This window comes from Phalacrocorax carbo, chromosome 16 (genome assembly GCF_963921805.1).
Source record: "Phalacrocorax carbo chromosome 16, bPhaCar2.1, whole genome shotgun sequence".
Taxonomy (NCBI): domain Eukaryota; kingdom Metazoa; phylum Chordata; class Aves; order Suliformes; family Phalacrocoracidae; genus Phalacrocorax; species Phalacrocorax carbo.
This window is the reverse complement of record NC_087528.1, coordinates 6,859,948-6,878,783: the sequence shown is the minus strand read 5'-3', so window position 1 is coordinate 6,878,783 and position 18,836 is coordinate 6,859,948. Positions and strand designations below refer to the sequence as shown.

Genomic DNA, 18,836 nt, shown 5'->3' with positions numbered 1-18,836 from the left:
CAGAATCATATAAAATTAGTTCAGCTCAGCCTCCCCCATCTTTCCTTATTTCTCAGGTAATAAAATCACTCACTATACAAATATGTAATTTCAGGTGTATAGGAAAGCAAGTCATTGAGCTAACAGGTTACTCGGGGCAGCAGGAGAGCTCTGCCCAGCGCAGGGATGTCCTGGGGCAGCAGCTCTCTCGTATTGTCAACTGCTATTTATATGCACTTTATCAAACAAATAAAACATCGGCTCTCCACCAAGGGATAGGCAATAAGTGTAGACCACGACCTTGCCTGGAGCCGTGGTGGCTCCATGCCGTGGCTCCTTCCCATGCCGCAGACAGCGACACGGAGTCAAGGCAGGTTTCTCCTCCACCAGTGCACATCCATCTGCTCTCTCCTTCCCTGCTTGCACGCTCGGGAGCCACAGTCCACCTTGCAGGACTGTTGAGGGTCCAGGGCAGCTGCCAAGGGTTAATGTGTAAAATATGCTGTATGAACCGTGCTGTTTAATAAGCATCTCTCCCCCAGGTAATGACCAGTGATGAGAACATGCTCTGCTATGGTAATGCTTGCAACATAACAGCCCACCGAGGAGGGAGCTGGTAGGTGAAGTGAGACAGTCCTCTCTCCTCAGCTGGAGCGCAGTTTCAGCCAAGCTCATCTGCATTAATCTTACGCTCATTAAGCTCAGTTCTTCTGTTTCTAATTCAACCAGTGCTGCCAAGCTCAAGAATTAAAAATTCATGAGCCAACGTGTCTGGGGGAAAAAAAAAAAGTTCATCTTAAGCAGCATAGTTTTTTAAAACAATCATAAAAAACATCTAGTGGCTCCTTTGTGCCTGAAGCTTTCGCCTCGCATTTTCATGAGGGATAGGAAAATGAACAAAAGCTGAGATTTTTACACAACCATGTAACTCCAGAGGCTGGTGCTTCCTGGAGGCAGCCTCACAATTTGCATCACTTCTGATGAAAACCAAGAGACTGAGCAACACAGGGGGAGTGAGCTCATTTGGTTCTTGCCTGAAAACAAGAGCTATTGCTGAAGTGACAAAAAGTCCACCCTGCAGACCCCAAGGCAAGCTGTCCAGTGGGTGTTACTGCAGTGAAGTCAGGAGCCTAGAAATGACATCAGCAATATTTTTCAGCCTTGGTCTGGACAAGCACATAGAGCTCTTGGCAGCCACCACCCCCTCTGGAGACATGACGGCAGCGTTAGGCCCCTAACAGAGATCCAGGACATGAGACCTGGTGTAGAGCCAGCCACAGGCAGTAGCGAGCAAAGGGCAGAGTTGTGGGAAAGACCAAGCCACCACATTACAATAGGTCATGCTTTGGTTGGCCTCCAGCAACCCTCATGCCACCTCTGTGCCCCTCGGTCCCCTTGTCCACCTTCCCGGCACCCATCCCGTTATTTCTGCCCTTGAAGTCTACATGGACAAAAAGGACTTTCCTCTCCAGCAAGCAGCCAGACACTCTCATGGATGCAGGGCAGCACCCAGGAGGAACACACAAGTTAACAGTAAAAGTAAATAATTACTTCTTAATTCTGTACGCGTGAGTGACAAACAGGACATGGTTTTTAATATGCTCCTAATTAAGGTCACCAATGACAATAGCTGGAGACAAAGACAATAAACACCATTTATATGAAGCAGATGGGAACTCAGAAAGGGCTCCTCAATATTTTTTCCGATAGCCAAAACTAAACGTTCCAGAGAGTGCCAGAGACCTCCTAGCCCATGAAATCACACAAGATCTCAAATGGCCTTTGCTGGCTCAGGCTAGAGCAATTACACCGTGCTGTCTGGGTCTGTCTCCACAAATGCTGCTATTTTCCTTTGGAAAAAGGCACCATGTTTACAAAGTAAAGCTCAAGTAGGAAAACTTTGAGCCAGGCTAATGCAACACCCACCCTGGGAAAAGGTTAGGATTAACTCCTCTAGAGCAGAGTAGAGTTTGTTTCCTGAAGAAGAAGGAGCATAAATAAAGATGGGTTGTCAGTGAGCACAAGCGAGCGTTGCTGCACGTATTTATAGAAGGCATTCATTTCCTTCATGATCTGGATAAATATCCATTAGCTTTCTAGGTAATTAATCAAGTACTAATTAACCTGCTGGGGGAAAAAAAATAATGTGGACATTAATGTTTTAAAAGGAAGCTTCCAGCTGAGAAGAAAAGAGAGAGAGCTAATCTGAAAATTTCCAGTAAGGCCTTATTGTATTGGAAAGGAGCAACAACCAGAGAACAGACCTGTTGGATACGCTTACTGGGAACGTCAGTCTCTGCGTTGGCAACAGGAAAAAAAAACCAAACAAACCAACCCCAAAACCTGTGATCTTGGCATGTCTACAGAGCTTCAGGGTGGAGAAGGGCTTGGAGTAAAAATTTAAAGGGTGTTTTTCACCTGGCAGCGACATCACCCACACTTCTTATAGCTGCCACCTCTGGGCAGGGCACAGCCGCCGGGTGCCTGAGCCAAAGCCCCTGCCAGCACAGAGCCATCCTCCCCAGGAAACCATCACACACCCTCGCAGAGTGGGCAAAGTTATTTCTCCTGAAGACACTGATGCAACAACTGGGTTTTTTTCCTCTAGATGCTCTAGATTTCCTCTAGATTTTTTTTCTCTCTAGATGTTCAAACTACAGACCAGACCCCTCTTCTAGTGCAAGCAAAAAAAAATCCAGAGCAACCATCAGGAAATCAGAACATGCTCTGGTTACTACACGCTCACGTAAATGGGGGGAGACCTTGGCCCTCTGAGTCCCCACCTTCCCTCTGTCCCATTCAGGGACCAGCTCAGCTAACTCTCTATTTTTTGGACTTCCCGCAAACCAGCAGCATCCCGTGGAGACCGGTGGGGCTGAGCTCAGTGTAAGCATGAGTAACACAGAGAAAAGAGAAATATTTCCTGAAGATGATGACTGTTTTCTCAGCCAAAGTGCCAAAATGAGATGTGACACCAAAGCTGGACAGCAAAAAGAAACAAATTTCCTGGTGGCACTGATACAAGACCTGCAGGACCGCCATACCATCACCCTCCCAGCGTGTTGGCCTGGGACCGCTTGGCTGTGCCCCTTCTCTCTGCGGAGCAAGGCAGCTTCCAGGTGACGTAAATCAGAAGTTCGGAGTGCCTATTTTACAAACTGAGACACAGCTCTCCCATAGGCGAGGAAGCACAGAAGATCCTGTATTAGATGCGATCTTCCGGATCAACTTCCTTCGCCGTGCCTGTGCTGCACCCCCACGTACCCAAACCTTTAACAACTTCAAGCTTTTTTTATTTAAGAAGAAAAAAAAAAAAGCATATGCAGTCAGCCTGTTCCGCCTATTTTTAGCTTTTTTTTTCCCTCTGCATATTCCCCAGTTCTCTACCCACACTACAGACAAACTATCCTAAAAAAAAATTGAAAGAGGCTAAAAAAACAACAGTAATCCAGGGCGTCATCAACTTCCAGGAATGCACACTGGCTTAAGAAACCACAACTTCTTTTTGTTGTTGTTATTTTTTGCATGGGGTTTTTTGTTTTGTTTTGTTTTTTGTTGGGTTTTTTTTTTTTGTCTTTTACAATCTTCTGTTTTAAAAAATAGCATGAATTCACTCCTCACCCTCCTCAGCCCTCTCTCTCCCCCCAGATATATTCAGAAAACATTTCTCGCCAGCCTTGTTTAGCTCATATTTCGGGGCAGAGCAAATGTGTGTGCATGGGGGGGGGGGGCAGGGATGATGAGTCAATTAGGCACCTAATAAAAATCTGATTATAAAAATTTCCTTTCCGACTGCGAGCGTGACGCAAGCTGCGGCAGTCACAAACCCAGTGCTGTCAGCTTGGTCCGGGCTGCCCAGTGCCTCCGTTGCAGATAGAGAACGGTTTCCTACAGTGAAACCACTCTCATCCTGCATTAAATGTCACGTATGATGAGGCATCTGCCACTTAATGTGAAAGACACTATCACAGCCTCATAAATCCCATTGCCAGAAGGACTTTTGTGCTATCACCAATGCTCTTTTAACTCTACAGCCCTCCCCCTCCGTATGTTCCCGTTCATCACCATGCCTTGCAGACCTCACGTATTACAGCTGATTAACTCAATCCCAGAATAGGCAGCCGAGCTAAGCTCAATGAACCCACTCGTCTTGCAGTCACCTCCTCTGTTGTTCCCATCACTCCAGCCACAACTTTCTGAGTCTGCAAAGGAAAGCCCTAGAGATGCACCATTTGTCAGTCAGATGCCATTCGTTATACACACAGCACCTACCGCTGCCTTTTCCCAAGCATGCACTAAATTGGAGAGGGTGGATGCGAGCGATGGTGTCTGTTCGTTCTCTTTGCAGATGGTCAAGCCACAAAGCACCCAAGTGAAGCCGCATGTTTCCTTCCAACCTCCTTGACTTGGCTGAGACCCAAACCACCCACCGGTGGAGTCATGTTGGACTTGCACGATCTCTCATAGCGCAACTGTCCTGGCAACGCGTCTAAATATGTTCATTTCCCACGTATGCAGCGCAATTTGAGAAATGTGACTATTTCAGGTTAGATTTTGATTTTGTGGAACTGGTCGGGTTTAGACGAGAAAATGGAACAAAACGTCCTGAGCTTTAGCCCGTTAGAGCAGCAGTGATTTCAAGCAGAACACAATACTGCAAAATTCATACTAGTAAAAATGAATTCCATATTAAGAAGAGCTGAATTTTAAAAACATCACTGTAAAACCAGCCACTTCACAAGCAATAACCCTGCAGGATGCAACCAAGCTGGACATCACAAAGGAGCACAAAGACGTTTCTGGGACTGCATCAACCCTCCATGAAGCCTGCTACGAGGCACGTCAGCCAGCCAGGCTCACCAGCAACTACTGATGCCCGTGGCCAACTGGACTGGGATGAGGACTGGTCTGGCTGTGCTGATCATAGTCTGGAGTAACCGAAATCACAGTGGAGTGGAAGGCCGTAGGATCACGGTGTGCTTGTTTCCATTGACAACTTTACATCCCTCCCACAACGGAGCTGGTGGTTTCCTTTGTAAGAGAGACTATTCTGTTGCACCAGGAGGGCCCCTGTTTAATTTTGCTCTTGCTAAATATGACTAGTTTTGTGGCTGGGTGAAGAAACTTAACCCATTATTCAACCAAACTTGCTTGCACTTTTATTTTCCTCTTTCCTCAGCGAGCCCTGGGGACACCAGGAGTCATCCAGGCCAAGGAGGGCTCCGAGCAGGCAGCAAGCCATGGCCGATGGGCTGCTCCTCCAGCCAGGGGAGCTCCAAACCCCCGCGAGGACGAGGTCCATGGGCTCAGCGCCAATGCCAGCAAAACAGAACAGGAAGAGCATCAGCCGGGTAAGGATTTATCTGCCAGCCCAGACTAATGCATGTACTTTTCACTGGGCAAGTCTATCCTCCTCTCACCAGCACAGTCCAGCCCAAGGGAGTGCTGGCCCAGATTGTAAAACCTGGGTTTCTAGCTGCTTGCTGGAGATAGCAGATCCCAGAGTAACCAAATGCAGGGGAACAATGCTGCCCTTGGGTCTGTCCTTTTCAGCCATGAAAACAAGTTAATGTTGGTGTAATTAGAGAGTGACCGTTATTTGCCATTGAGCATCGTAAAAATGTGAGGAAAGATGTATGCATTTTAATTAAGCTCCAGGGGAAAAATATGTACCTGGCTAAATTGCAGAGAGATTAGCTCATTACTTCATCCATGTCCCAGTCTGCTGCCTATTTTCCTCTGCAACAGAATGATCAGTCTAGGCTGCAGTCAGTGACTTTAAAAAGCAAATAATCCAGAAGAGCCAGGTCAGCACTTTCCGATTCCTACATCTCTGAACTGGGAATCTTCATACAGCCACATTTCTAGTGAGACCGATGGGCAAGCATTCAAAATATTAGAAATCTGAGGGGGACCGCTCGGCAAAACAGGGCATCAGGAAAGGACCCCAAAGGAGCTAGCTACAGACTTTTCCAGCAGCCAGACAGCTCCTGCAGCTGCCAGACTTTTCCATAGATTGCCCAGCTCTGACTTTCTGCTATGAAAGAGCCTGGGCCTGAGCTGCCCTTTTCATCTCAGGAATGCACAGCTGCAAAAGTGAGGGCTTGGTTCCTCATGCAGAACGTGGCTCCAGGAGTGCAGATTTGTGTCCAAGCCATTAAGGCCACGCTGTGATCAAGAGGCACATCCGTACTCACTCTGCATACAAGTGAGGGCTGGGTAGGTGGGGGGTGCAGGCACCCAGTTGCCTTTAGGTGCATGGGAAAACGAAATGGCAAAACCCATCGGAGTCTGAACAGCAAAGTAAAACAACCTAAACCCTTAACTAGATCCAGGAAGTTTCTAGGGCGTAGAGAAAGAAACAGCAATCAGCAGCACCTCCTCTCCCCCGAGAGCCGGCTGAGCAACCTTCCACATCGGAAAACAGTTTCTGCTCTTAAACACTCAGATCCCTGTGAAAGTCACCATACCTCTAACAGAGTCAGATGTGGTGTCTGTGGGCTTTGTAAAGGCTAAATAACCTGTTTGCTGTTATTGCTCCTTGTATGATTAGATCAGAGCAGGTAGATCTCATGCTTCAAGGCGCTATCGATAGTCCCAGGTGTCAGGGAGGAAATCCTGTGCACGGCCACATGCACCAAGATCCCTCCCCAGCCAAACGCTGTCTAATCCCTGTGGAAGTCAGTGAAACCATGTCCTTAGAGTTAAGCACCTCTTTAAGTGTTTTGCCAAACAGAGAGACTTGTGGAGCGAGCCACAAAGGGGACAGAGATAGTGCCTTCAGCTTCATCCGCCGCGTGGGGTGGGCTGATGGCACAAGTGTGATGCCTGGTCCAGGCAGGAGAGTGCTCAGGGCAGCAATGGGACTGGACCTTCATAACACCTTTACAGTTAAGCAAGTGCATCACCGAGCTGGGGTCTCATGTCCTCTCAGCAGCTTTACACACCAGCCCTGCCCAAGGTGGGACAGTGGCCAGCAGTAGTACACTCTGGGGTAAAAACCTTGCATTTCACAAAGAGCTGACAAAATTGGGCAACATCTAGTCTCTGCCAGTGACATGGTCTTTGCAGGCAGGGAATTGAACCAGTCCCTAGAAGCTGCAAGACCCAAGACCACAGCTGTCAGAGATGTTGCCTGTCAATACTGCAGAGGTTTAGCTTCGCCTAGCATGGACACAGGCTCCCTGCTTTTCCCGTCCTGCTGGGAAGAGCTTGGCTCCAAACCCAGCAGGCTGACCACAAGCCCTGTCTGCATGAACATATTTGTTAAAACACTCATTCACACTGTAGCCACGGTGCTGGCTGGAAGAACATATATCAGGCTTTTTGTCAAACAAAACCCACTCCAACTGTCTGCAAGGACAGCAAAATCTGCCATCACACTGCTTTGAAGGGTTTACAGTTCACTGCAGCACTTTATATCTGCAGTTGTTTCCATAACCAAGTCCAAGAGAGCCTGTGAACAGGAAGGAATTAGGCACTCGTGCAAAGACCATTAAAGTCAAGGGGAATCTTTCCATTGACTTGAGAGCGTTTGGCTCCCAGTCCTGGATATCAGGGTCTGTTGTGCAGGATTTAGAGCAGGAAATGGGAGTAGGACTTTGCAGGTTTTCTCAGCATTTGTTACGGAGTTTAGCACAGAAGCTCTCTGTGCCCATTTCCCTGCATGTAAATTAAGAAGTGACTGCTCATCTGAGATGCAAAGCCCTAACTGACCATCCTTCTGTTCTGTCTAGGCATCTCCTCCATCCTTCCTGGGGTAGACAGACCTAACACCATAAGAGGCTAGACCAGCTCATTCCTCTGGGCAACAAGATTTCTTTATGGGTCCTGACATGTCAATCCCTGGAGCAAAACCCACTTATGACATGTCAGTCCAAGAAGCAAAAATACCGCAAACCAGAAGCTTCAGCAGGGTCTGAAAAGCTTGTTAATCCAAAACTCTAATTCACATTGGAGATGAACCTAATACTGGGATCTAGGCAGAATTTCACTCATTTCAGTTCTGCCTGTTCAGTTACAGCCAACAGTTTTGCACAGGAATGTACTGTCTTCCGATGGAGTGCAGGAGCATGCGCCAAAATGACAAAAGATCTGAGCTGCCTCCATTTTCACACCAAGAAGCAGAGATCTGCATTGCTTGAGACTTAACCTCTGGAAACCCCTGCTCTCCAAGGAGTGTCTTTCCAGGCACCCAAACTGCCAGCACACGAACCACAAAGTACTCCGGGAAATTTCAGTCTCTTTTAAAATACTGCTAAGATCTTAATTTCCTGCTAATAGGAGCAGGGACGCTTCTCTGGGCTTGCAGTAAGAGAGCCTGTCAGGCGAGTTTAGTGGAGCACTGTGCCTTGGTGTCCGCAAGTCAGGGTGGAAGGCATTGGCACCGAGGGTGCTGCATTTGGAAGAAGCTCATTCATTTTCTGCCTCAACCCCACACCCCAGCTTCGTTCAGCACTGTCATTGCCTCCTCTCATGATAAAAGCAGGGAGGATATTTCCCCATTCCGCATGCCATGGGAAAGGTCCTACACAGACTCCAGAGACAGTGAAATGAGGAGGCTTTGACTTGATGCTAGAGCGAAGGCAGCGAGCCTGGCCCGTGCTGCGCTCCCGTCCGCCCGGGCTGCTCAGGCCAGCGAGGATGCTGCGTGCTGATGGCCATATGCTGCCGTGGGCTTCGCAGGAGACAGCATCCAGCGCTTAGAGATGTCCTCCCGCTCCTCATGGGCAGCGTCTGCCTGGGAGAGGAGCAAGGCTGCAAACAAGTTATTCAAGCCACGGGCTTAGGGAAAACCTCTGCCTCCTGGCAGATGCTCGTTACTTGGACTGGGTTTAGAAAAACAGAGGTGCCCAAGCCCTGCTTCAGCCTCAGTGGGAAATACAGAGAGACAAGCGTATGCTTAACTTCAAGAAACTTGAGCCCAGAAAGAGAAGAAAGGAGGGTGGAGGAGGAAATGCATCTTAATGCCAGAGGCAACCCAAACCAACCCTGCACAGCCACGCTCTGCCAACATATCTGGATACAACAGAAAGATCTAAAGAACAGACTGTTTTTGGTGGCTGCAACCTCACCTAGACAGTGCCACGTTAAACAGGATGGGCTCGAGCAGCGGGTGTCACTTTGCTAAGAAGACTTGATAGCGGTTTGACTCGAGAGCGGCGTGCCGGTCCAAGGATCACCTCTGCAGAGCAGTGGTCTACAGGCGCCCTGCGCAGGAGCATCCATCCCCATGCCCAGGCATCTCCGCTAGCCTGGAGGGAGATGTGGTCACCCCACCACGGGAAGTCAGGTGTGGGTTTTTTGTTTCCAGCAGGATGTGGTTTTAGGAAATGAGCTTTGCTACCACCTGCTGTAAGTTCACCGGTTTAGTGGGACAAATTGCCAAATCTGACAGGAACTAGGGTCTCATTAGAATGACTGAGGCTTTGGCAGGGCCAAGGCATCTCAGCTTCCATTTATAGGACGCGCTGAGAGACGCCGTGGCAGGAGTTCAAGGCAGGGCAATGTGCACCATTGCATTATGAAGTCTAGACAGCGCTGGAGCCCTGCAAGCCTGAAGAATGCCTTTTCCCTGCCCCCATGTACTGCTCAAAACCCAGCAGCATTCCTCAACCAGGAGCGATGTGGGGAAATATTTAATCCCCTTGTTCAAACAGACCATTTTGCACCATTGCATCCCATGAAAACCCCCACCTCCAAAGCTCTGCCTGGAAAATGGGAGGTTGCCAGCATTGCTGCAGCCATGCCAGCATGAACTCTCATTTGACCAAATGCTGCCAGGCTCCTCAGAGGAAGGATGTAGGGAGCAAAAATTTTAAAAACCCATGTTTTTATTCCTACCTGGAATGCAAACAGCACCTTTGGAGCCATTCTTGAAATATCTGCTTTTAGCTAGTTTTACTCCTCCCTTTTCCTCACTCTGAGCTGACCGGGAAAACCCACTTCCCTGAGATTTCATTGCCTCTGTAGACCTCCAAGCAGTGGTCCCTCCTCCATTAAAAGACACCCAGCTGAAAAGTGTCCAAGCAGCTGTGCTCATCGGTATCTGCAGCCAGACTCAAAGAGAGCAGAAGATGTTTTAAACCTAAACCAAAAATTAAAACAGCAGTAGTTTTAATTTTTTGGAATATTTGTTTTGAGCCTTAACTGCTAAGCGCACTTTTCAAGAGCTGAGGGGCAACTTGTGCTTAGACAGCATTTCAGCAGCTCCTGAACTACAACCCTGGGGCAAGGCTAGGGGAAATGGAGCAGCATTTTCCTACCCACTGCCAGAAACGGGGATGACGTCTGGGCAATGCCTCCCCACCTTTGTTCAAACTGCAGCAGGGTCCGGTGGCAAGGACTCAGTCATTCAGCAGCAACTGAAGGACAAAATAGGATCAAATGATGATCCTTTAGAATTTGCCAGGCTGCCTCTGACTGCACACCAAGCACGTACACTCTTTCCTTAAGTGGATTGATAAGTGCTCTGAATCAGTATTAACACATGCCAGATGCTGGGGAATCATCTCCCACTTATGGCAATTACGAGGATGTCCCAGAATCCAATAAAGCAACTGAGAAGATGAGCATCTGGTGGTGGTTGTCAGGCCCCGACACAGCGAGATAAATCTATGTAATAAAGAGGTGTGATTTTTTTTTCACTTGAGTCATATGCTATTTAGCACTTGAAAGGTGTGATTCCTCCTTGCTTTGGGGGTTCTCGGGAGGAGATGAGCAGAGCATCCTTGCTCCAGTGGGATGCTGAGCTGTGCTCCCCTGACCCTGCCCTTTCTCTGCTGAAATCCAGCTATGCCATGTTGATCTCCCAACCCCATCAGCATCACCCCGCCACAGTTCTTCAGAGGGAACTGTGCAAAGCAACCCTGCACAGCCATCAAACAGCACCTCCAGCCAGAGAAATCACCAGGTGAGACCATCACGCTCTCTCTGACCTTGTCCACTCCATGCTTCCAGCCAAGGGCAAAACCCCACAGCTCGAGATAAGAGAATCCGCTGTGTGTTCAGGTTTGTTAAGACATGCAAAGTGGTGAAGCAGTGAAGGTTCCTTCCTACTTAAATGAGCCAAAAAATAATCATCGTGCACAGGGAGCACTGGGGATTACACGACAGCAATCCCATCTAGTGCAAACACAGGTGCAAACATGGCTGAAAGCATTTTAAAAATACTTAATGGATGATTCCTAGAAGTAGTAGCCAGCAAATTTTACCCATGTGCAAGGCAGCAGAGCTGAGCTATATTTAATAGAGGGAAGAAGATAAAAGTAATCTCCAAAGGTCTGATAAAGCAGACTCTGCGCTTAGCTACACTTCAGTACATCTCTATGCAGTAAATGCCAGTGTAGCTACAAGGATGTTTTTCTCTGTTTGGATAGCAATTCAGGGACTTATTGGTTTAAAGATCAGAAGCAGCCATTAAAACATCTCCTATGACTTGCTCTCCACCACAAGCCAAAATGTTTCATCCAATAACTGAACAGGGCTGGAGGTTTGATAATTCAGAGCTATTTGCAATGAGTGACACACCAGCCTTGGCCCCCAGGCACGGCCAGCCTAGCTTCAGCCATTCTCACTGCCAGGGCCCTCCTCCCACAAAGGCTGCTCTTTAATTCAGTCCCTGCCCTCACAAACAAATTTTACTCCCATTTTCCTTCCCAGAGCTTTCTCGCATGTAGAAAATGAGCTGAGGAAGAGAACAGAATCAAGAAAAGTCAGTGAGCAAAAATTGGGGACCATCAATGCCAGCAGATGCCACCCATCTGGGACCATGTGCTCACCCCAGGAGGCCCCGGTGATCATGGAGAGCACCCTCCCAGGCTCCCAGCCCTCCAACCCAGCTGAAAAGCATCCTGCCAGGAAGACTTCCAGAAGCCCTCCAGACACAGCAGTGCCTGGAGAACCCGCTCTTTCTTTTCATTCCATTTTCCTTTGAGTTTTTCCTAAAGCAGAGCTTTTTCTCCATGTAATTTTCTACAAACATCTGAAAAGAAGCACGATCAGCCTCTGTTGCAAAAGCAGCAGCCATTGAAAAAACATTGAGCAGACCCACAGTCACAATATACTTAGTGTGTCACTTACAATGTTAACATTGTAATAATTTTAAGTCAGTTTTTATGTAAATTTATGCTTATTGTTTACTTTTGGTGAGATTAAAATGCTTGGCATCAGTTCCATGTTTTCAGGACTGTAGATGCAATTTGCAGAGGGTGCCTGGGAGAGAGGGGGACCTTTTTTCCTAGAGAATAATACCGCTTGTTTGAAACACCTTAAAGGCTCTGAAACTGTCATCCTGGATCCTGGTTTGTGCGAGAGCCAAAGTTAAAAAAAAAAATACATTTGGAATCAAACTCACCTTATTCCTTTCAAGAAGCTGCTGCTTTTCGTCTTAAACCTTTGTTTAAATCTGATCCGCTCTGTGTTTGAGCTCTGCCCTTCTCTTTGTGGTCGCACTACCTGGGCTAACAAGTTCCCCTTCTGTCGCTTGGGATCTTTGACAGCACAGCGTTACAACTGTATCAACTACATGAAATACACTTTTAATGTTCCCATTATGGGACACTAAAAATGGGCTTTAAAGCATGAATGTAATGACTTAAGATAAAATTTAGAACATACCCAGTATTTGACTTTAAAAGCATTGTGTAAATATTTCAGGAATTAATGCACAAAGTCCCATTACAGGGAACACGGTTAAGATATTCTGACTCCCATTTTTCACAAAGTGACAGAGCTTTCCTAAGTGTTTGTGCAAAGTGCTGTCAGCACCAGCTGCAAGGCTGTGCAGAGAAAGGTGCTGTGCTTTGGGGACCGAAAAGGTCCAACCGCAGAAACCCAGGGCTCAGCGTGGCCAAGCCACCCTGCTCTCCCAGGAGCCCGCAGCTTAACAAAACCAGACTTTTTCACCTGGTCTAGGGACCTCTACACTATTTAATTAAATACAATGTTAACATTGCCCAAACCACAGAGCGAAGCTGCAGTGGGGTGTTTTGCTCCACTGAGCTCCGTGCACAGGAAGGAAAGGGACGAGCGTGTGTTTGCCCAGCTGGATGCCTTCAGAAAACACATCCATCTCAGTGCCTCTGGGTACGTGTCTGTAAAGTGCTGAACAACAGGAAATCATTTGACTTGTATCAGACCAAATCCAGAGAGTATCAACCCTGCAATTAGCTATAATTAGAAATCCACGCCAGCAGCGCTCCCTCAGGCAGAATCCATACACACCCACACGCGCTCAGGTGCTAAACCGATGCTGGCAGAGAAACGCATGATGACCACCTCTCCAAGGGGTGGCCCACGTGCTCACTGTGGGCTGCTCTCCCCCACGAGGTGCAGGAGCCAGCCTTACACCCGGCTTACCCACGACCTCCCACATGCCCAGCGAGGAAATGGTTTGTGCCGCGGAGTCTTTACAGCTAAGCCTCCCAACCAGCCAGCTCCCTTCCCTGCTGCCCGAGGAGCCGTCCCCTGGCCAGCCGTGCCAAGCCTCAGGCCCAAATTCCCCTTGGATAAGTATATAGAGTTATCTTTTTAATGTGTCTTTCTACACTGCAGCTTTTCTGTCTTTAAAAAGAAAAGATCACCTGCTGATGTGAGATCCTGTGGTGAGCAAAAATTAATTCCCCAGCCTCCTCTCCAACCATCTTCAGCCCTTCCTCTCCACCATCACCGGAATAGCAAAGGACTCCTAACCAACAAAGTGGATGTGGCCAAACCCAGTGCTATTATCACATTGCTAATGCCCCTTGGAGCCTGTGCCAGCTCTCAGAATAACACCCAGAACATAATGGGAGAAGCTCAGTCCAGATAAAGAAAGATTGAGTTGTCACCTTATTTTCAAGGAGATTTTGCACTTGTGGTTCCCTGGCACTTAAGATGCATTTTGAAAGTTCCCTACTTAACTGTGTCTCCAGCAAAAGCTAAACATTGCCATATGAGCGAAAAACCCCAGCACTTATGAGGTCTTGGTACTTGGGAATCTGGTAAAATGACGGCAACCTCAGCTATAATTACTGCCCTGTAATCTGCATGTCATGAATAACTACGTAATTCAGCAATAGCTGCAATCACTGCACACAGTTATTTGCTCTTTGCGTTGAAATAAAATGGTGGGGAAGATGGACAGTAATTGAGAGCTATGTAAATATTCAGTAATTTTCAACCTTTTTCTATCAACAGACCCTTAATATTTTTTCCTGTGGAGGCCCCATGCAACAAATAGAGCAAAGACACGCACAGGCTTTCCTCGCCAAGCTACCTGCTGCATGTCCTCAAAACCACCCATCAGGGCCGCTACAAGCTGAGGGCTGGGAAGAAAGGTGGGTAATTTGGAAAAGGAAAATAGCCTTTAACCACAACTAAAACTGAGTCTTTTCTCTTGCTGTTCTTTGAGCCATTTGGTTCACAGATGTTTTTAAAAGCTTTCAGAGTGCAAGAGTCAGAGCCAACAGGGCACCCACACCATGGCCAAGGGGAAAAATTGCTATTTTGATGTTACTTTGGGTGCATGGACTAAATGTTCATGTTTTGTACAGTGGAAAAGTATTGAATATTTCGATTTGGAAACCATGAGAGGCCCTGTCCAACCAATGCAACACAGTGCCAGGGTGGAGGAAGGGAATGAACACGTCTTGTACCTCCCAGCTCTGCTAGGAAAGGTTATTACTTCCAGCTATTCAACACATCTTTGCACATTAGCTGGTGTCCTCTACAATTTATTTTTGATGAAACAAGCTAGGTTAGCTCTGCAGTCAATGTCAGCTCTTCAAAATTCTTACAGCCAGCTGGTACCTTCACTGGACTGAGATGGCAGTGCTGGCAGGTCCATGGACAGACCAGATGGACACCAACCCTGGGCACAGGTGATGCTGAGGATGACACCAGCCCAGGAGCCACAACTCACCCATGCCAATGTGATCAACTCACACCTGTACAGCAGGAGGCCCCAAGCTGCAATTCCCATGAGGCAGGTACAGCTCAACCTCTGAGCATACCCAAAACCAAACTTTTCCATGTCCTCAGAGATCAAGACCAGCAAAGCCAAAGCTGTTGCACAAACACAAGCCTCCTTCAACTGCAATTCCCACTGAAGAAAACCACATCGACAGAAACCTCCTGACTGTGCTAAAACGTCCCACGCAGGATGGCATCCCCAGCATGTGACTTAAGCACAATGATTGAATGCTCCACTGCAAAACAGAAAGGATAAGGCCAAATCCACGCTTTTCCACTGCTAAATCCACATGATTCTGTTGCTTATAATGATGTTTATTAAATTACATACGGTTCAAATCTTTCTTTAAAACTCTTAGTGCTTCCATATGCCTCTGTGTTCATATTAGCAGCAGAGATGGACACAATGGTCATTCAGTGATCTCATAGCTCCTTCTTTCCCAGTATCTCATTTGTTCATAGACTGAAGAGTCCCTGGCATTAATAATTACTTGCTTTAAATTAAATGCAAGAATGGGGAGACGAGAAAAATCTTTCTGAGTGTGGCAGACTTCTTTATCTTTTGCTAAGTCTTCCTCCAGAGCTGTAGCTGTTGGTGCTGAGAGACAAAATGAGCTGAGCTCAGGACCTCAGCACTGCACGCTGGAGGAGTGCAATAAGAGATGCCATAGGAAACGCTGTCACACTCAGGCCAGGAGAACCGTGCATTGAGCTGATGAGGTTTCACTGACCTCCACCCCACTATGTGTTACAGGAACCATGCTAAACTCCAGCTGGCTCCACTGAGAAAGAATAAAAATTTGAAGGCAATTTTCATAGGTGACCTAAAACACCTCTTATGGGAGCAGAGAGACAGTGTAAGGGAAAGATGAGCCAAAGGATCCCACTTCCTTGAGCAAATTCGGAGCACAGGAGCGAGCACAGGGAGGTGACCTTGTTGTGAGACCAGCACCCATGTAGAGGGGAGGTCTCTCACCCCTCTGAGCCCTAACTGTCCCTCTCCCGGCAGTGATGCTCCACCCGTCACCCTCTGGACTTCAGAGATTGCCCTGGGGTGACAGAGAGACCCAGAGGAACATCTGGAGCAGCAGCAAGCAAAGAGACAATTCAAGCAGTTTGCAGGAACAGCTGGGGCTTCTCTCACTGCCAGTTAAACAGTTTCCCTGACCAATTTTTATATGAAGATTAGACATCCCTACACATCAGCGTGGCTGTGCAGTTCCACCAGCCAGGACACAAATAACAAGGGCTCCACAGCCTTTTGTTTCCCACCATCACAGAAGACTAACGACCAAGGGCAGGAAGAAACGCTCCCTCTCTGTGGTTGTTGCACACAGCAGATGAACAAGTCCGTTTCATAGTCATTTACCTCCGGATGAGCAACAAAGGCAGAAATGAAAAACCCCAGAACGAGCACAAGCCCCCGGCAAGAGCTCTTGTGTTATGCCCTGTAGCTCACTGAAGAAATGTGATGCTATAGAAATACTTTGGCCCCAGCTGAATCCATGTGTGAACATGAAGTAAGTGGAATAATTCATTGTGCATCGACTTGCACCACGGCCCTAAGACTCAAAGCTGTGTTCCTTCCAAATTACTGTAATTTTCAGCCTATCTCCTGTGATGATGTACATAGCTAGCCTGAAACTCCCCTGTGGCACTTTAATAAATAGTTTAACCTGAGATATAATTTACTAAGATTTAAGTGTGCGCTCAGGAAGATCTATTTCTGTTGCAGGAACTTGTACTAAAATTGGCATCACCTGTCTCCAAGGCGCTCTCCACTGAGCGCACTCTGCTTGGGAGAATCTGTCTGCGTCCTTATCCCATGGACCGCAGAGGTTTGTAACTATGGAGAGAAACAAGGTCAAAGATATGTTCCACTCTTGGAGGTCCTAGGAGAGGGCAAAAGGGACCTTCTCAGGCCCTGTCCAGAGACCCTGCTTGCATCCTGGTTATCCAGGCTTCTGTTGCAGCACCCAAAACTTCACGCTGCTGGGACGCAGTGCAGAAACAGAAGCAGAAATAGTCTTAGCTGCAAGTGATTAATATTTCCCTAAATCCCAGCAAAATATGCCACGTAGGAACCAAGGATTAACCACCATAACCTCCAGACCAGGTGCAGAGATGGCAGCTCACCCCTGCTCACCTGGCTGAGGTTACCAGCTTATCCCCATGTCTCCTCTTCCTGAGCTGCCCCAACACCCATCCTGCTCCTTTTCTGTGCATTCAGCCCCCTTCGGGCAGCAGCTTTGTTCAAGTGCATTTCTCAGGGGCTTCCAGGAAAACCTGCTAATTTTACTATGTGCCTGAAAAATCAGCGCAGCTGTAAGCAGTCCAGGTACTTCTGTATTCAGCCTGTTCACCAGATCAACCTTTTCCCTTCAGACAGCAACTTGCTTTCTGCTCTACACGGTATTCCCTGCCCTGGTGCTCACCCGTTGGTGGTAACTAAGAGTTAATAAGGAAGTCGAGGAAGCACTGAGCTGAATAACAGCTGGATTTTCTGCTGATAAGAGGCTCCTCCTTCTGAGCCTCATTAAAACTATCCTGATTATTTTCTTGCTTCAAAAAAAATACCATATTGCTGGATCTCCAAGAAGACAGTAAGTTTTCTGCATCCCTCCAGTGCAGGGATGAACCCACTGGGACTGACCCCAAAAGCAGTACTAGAGGGCAGATGAAGTCAAAGATCATTGTTCTGGCTCCAGAACCCATGTTTAAAATACTAGAAACATTTTATACAGAGATATTTGAACCTACAAGAAGTCCCCATGCCATAATTGCATCTTAATTTGATCTGAACATACAACTGTGCTGAAGACAGACACAGCCTCCTCCTGGGTGAACACACGCAGGCTCAGTGGCTCTTTGGCAGCGTGCTAGTTTTCTGTTAGTGCGAGAGATTCACTGATTCTCCTTATTCTCCATGCTACTGGCTAAAAAAAAAAAAGGAAAAAAAACCCTCAACATTACTGTTGACTTCCAACGAAGTGAGAAAACAGGAAGCAAAGCTGACAAGCAGTTAAAGCCCAAATAGTTCAAGCTGTTCTGATGGCAAGAAAGCCGGAGGAGCCGGCAGGCAATCAATCTGGAGGTCGATCGGCCAGATCCAGCAGACACTTCCATTCTGGCAGCGTTAGAAATGGAGCAGTTGTCCTCTTGAGGTCCTTCCCAGCTCCTCCATTTGTTCTGATTTTTATTTTTCATTTATGCTGCATTTATCACAGAATAAGCTATTTAACAAATTCTTGTGGCGTAACTCCCTACACAAGTGCTCTGTTCCAAAATTGTTACTTTTATTACTGAATACTATGTCCACAAAGAGAGGTCCCCCTGAAGAGTTATTGCCAAACAGCCCGTTCCCGGCAGCCAGCCGCCAAGCCAAGGTTAAGATGACCCCACTGAGTGGCAGAGATTAATACAGTCCAGAGGGGGGAAAACAAAATGCAAACATGAAAAAATTTTTTTTAAAAAGGCCCAGGAAAACCTGAACAGGGATACGGTGCCACAAAGGCTGCCTGGGAAGAGGATGGATCTTCCCTACCAGCTGGCATTGTGCTTATAAACACACCTACAGCAGCCTTACCTAGTGAGAATCAACACATTGCTGCTGCAGTTTGTTTTTGACCATCCCAATTTATTGCAGCTTATTAACTATCAATTTTAATTGCAGATTAAAATTGGTTTGAAAGTGCTTTTCTTCCTCCCATCAGTAAAACAAACAATACTGAAAAACAGTTTGTGATGAGAAGTTCAGTCCCTTTCCTTTTCTTTCCCTTGCAGTTTTAAAACACGAGGGCATTTCCAAAAAACTAAGGTATACAGAGGTGCTGGTGATTTAATAATACTAATAATAATAATAATAATAATAATAATAATAGGCATATGCTTGCTTTTTGAAACTT

General features: G+C 47.2%; 1 long non-coding RNA gene across 3 annotated transcripts in view; it reads right to left on the bottom strand.

The window, feature by feature from the left end:
* LOC135315949 (uncharacterized) overlaps positions 1 to 18,836 on the bottom strand; it is a 34,049-nt gene that overhangs the window by 7,926 nt on the left and 7,287 nt on the right. The gene's annotated exons all lie outside the window — the stretch shown is intronic.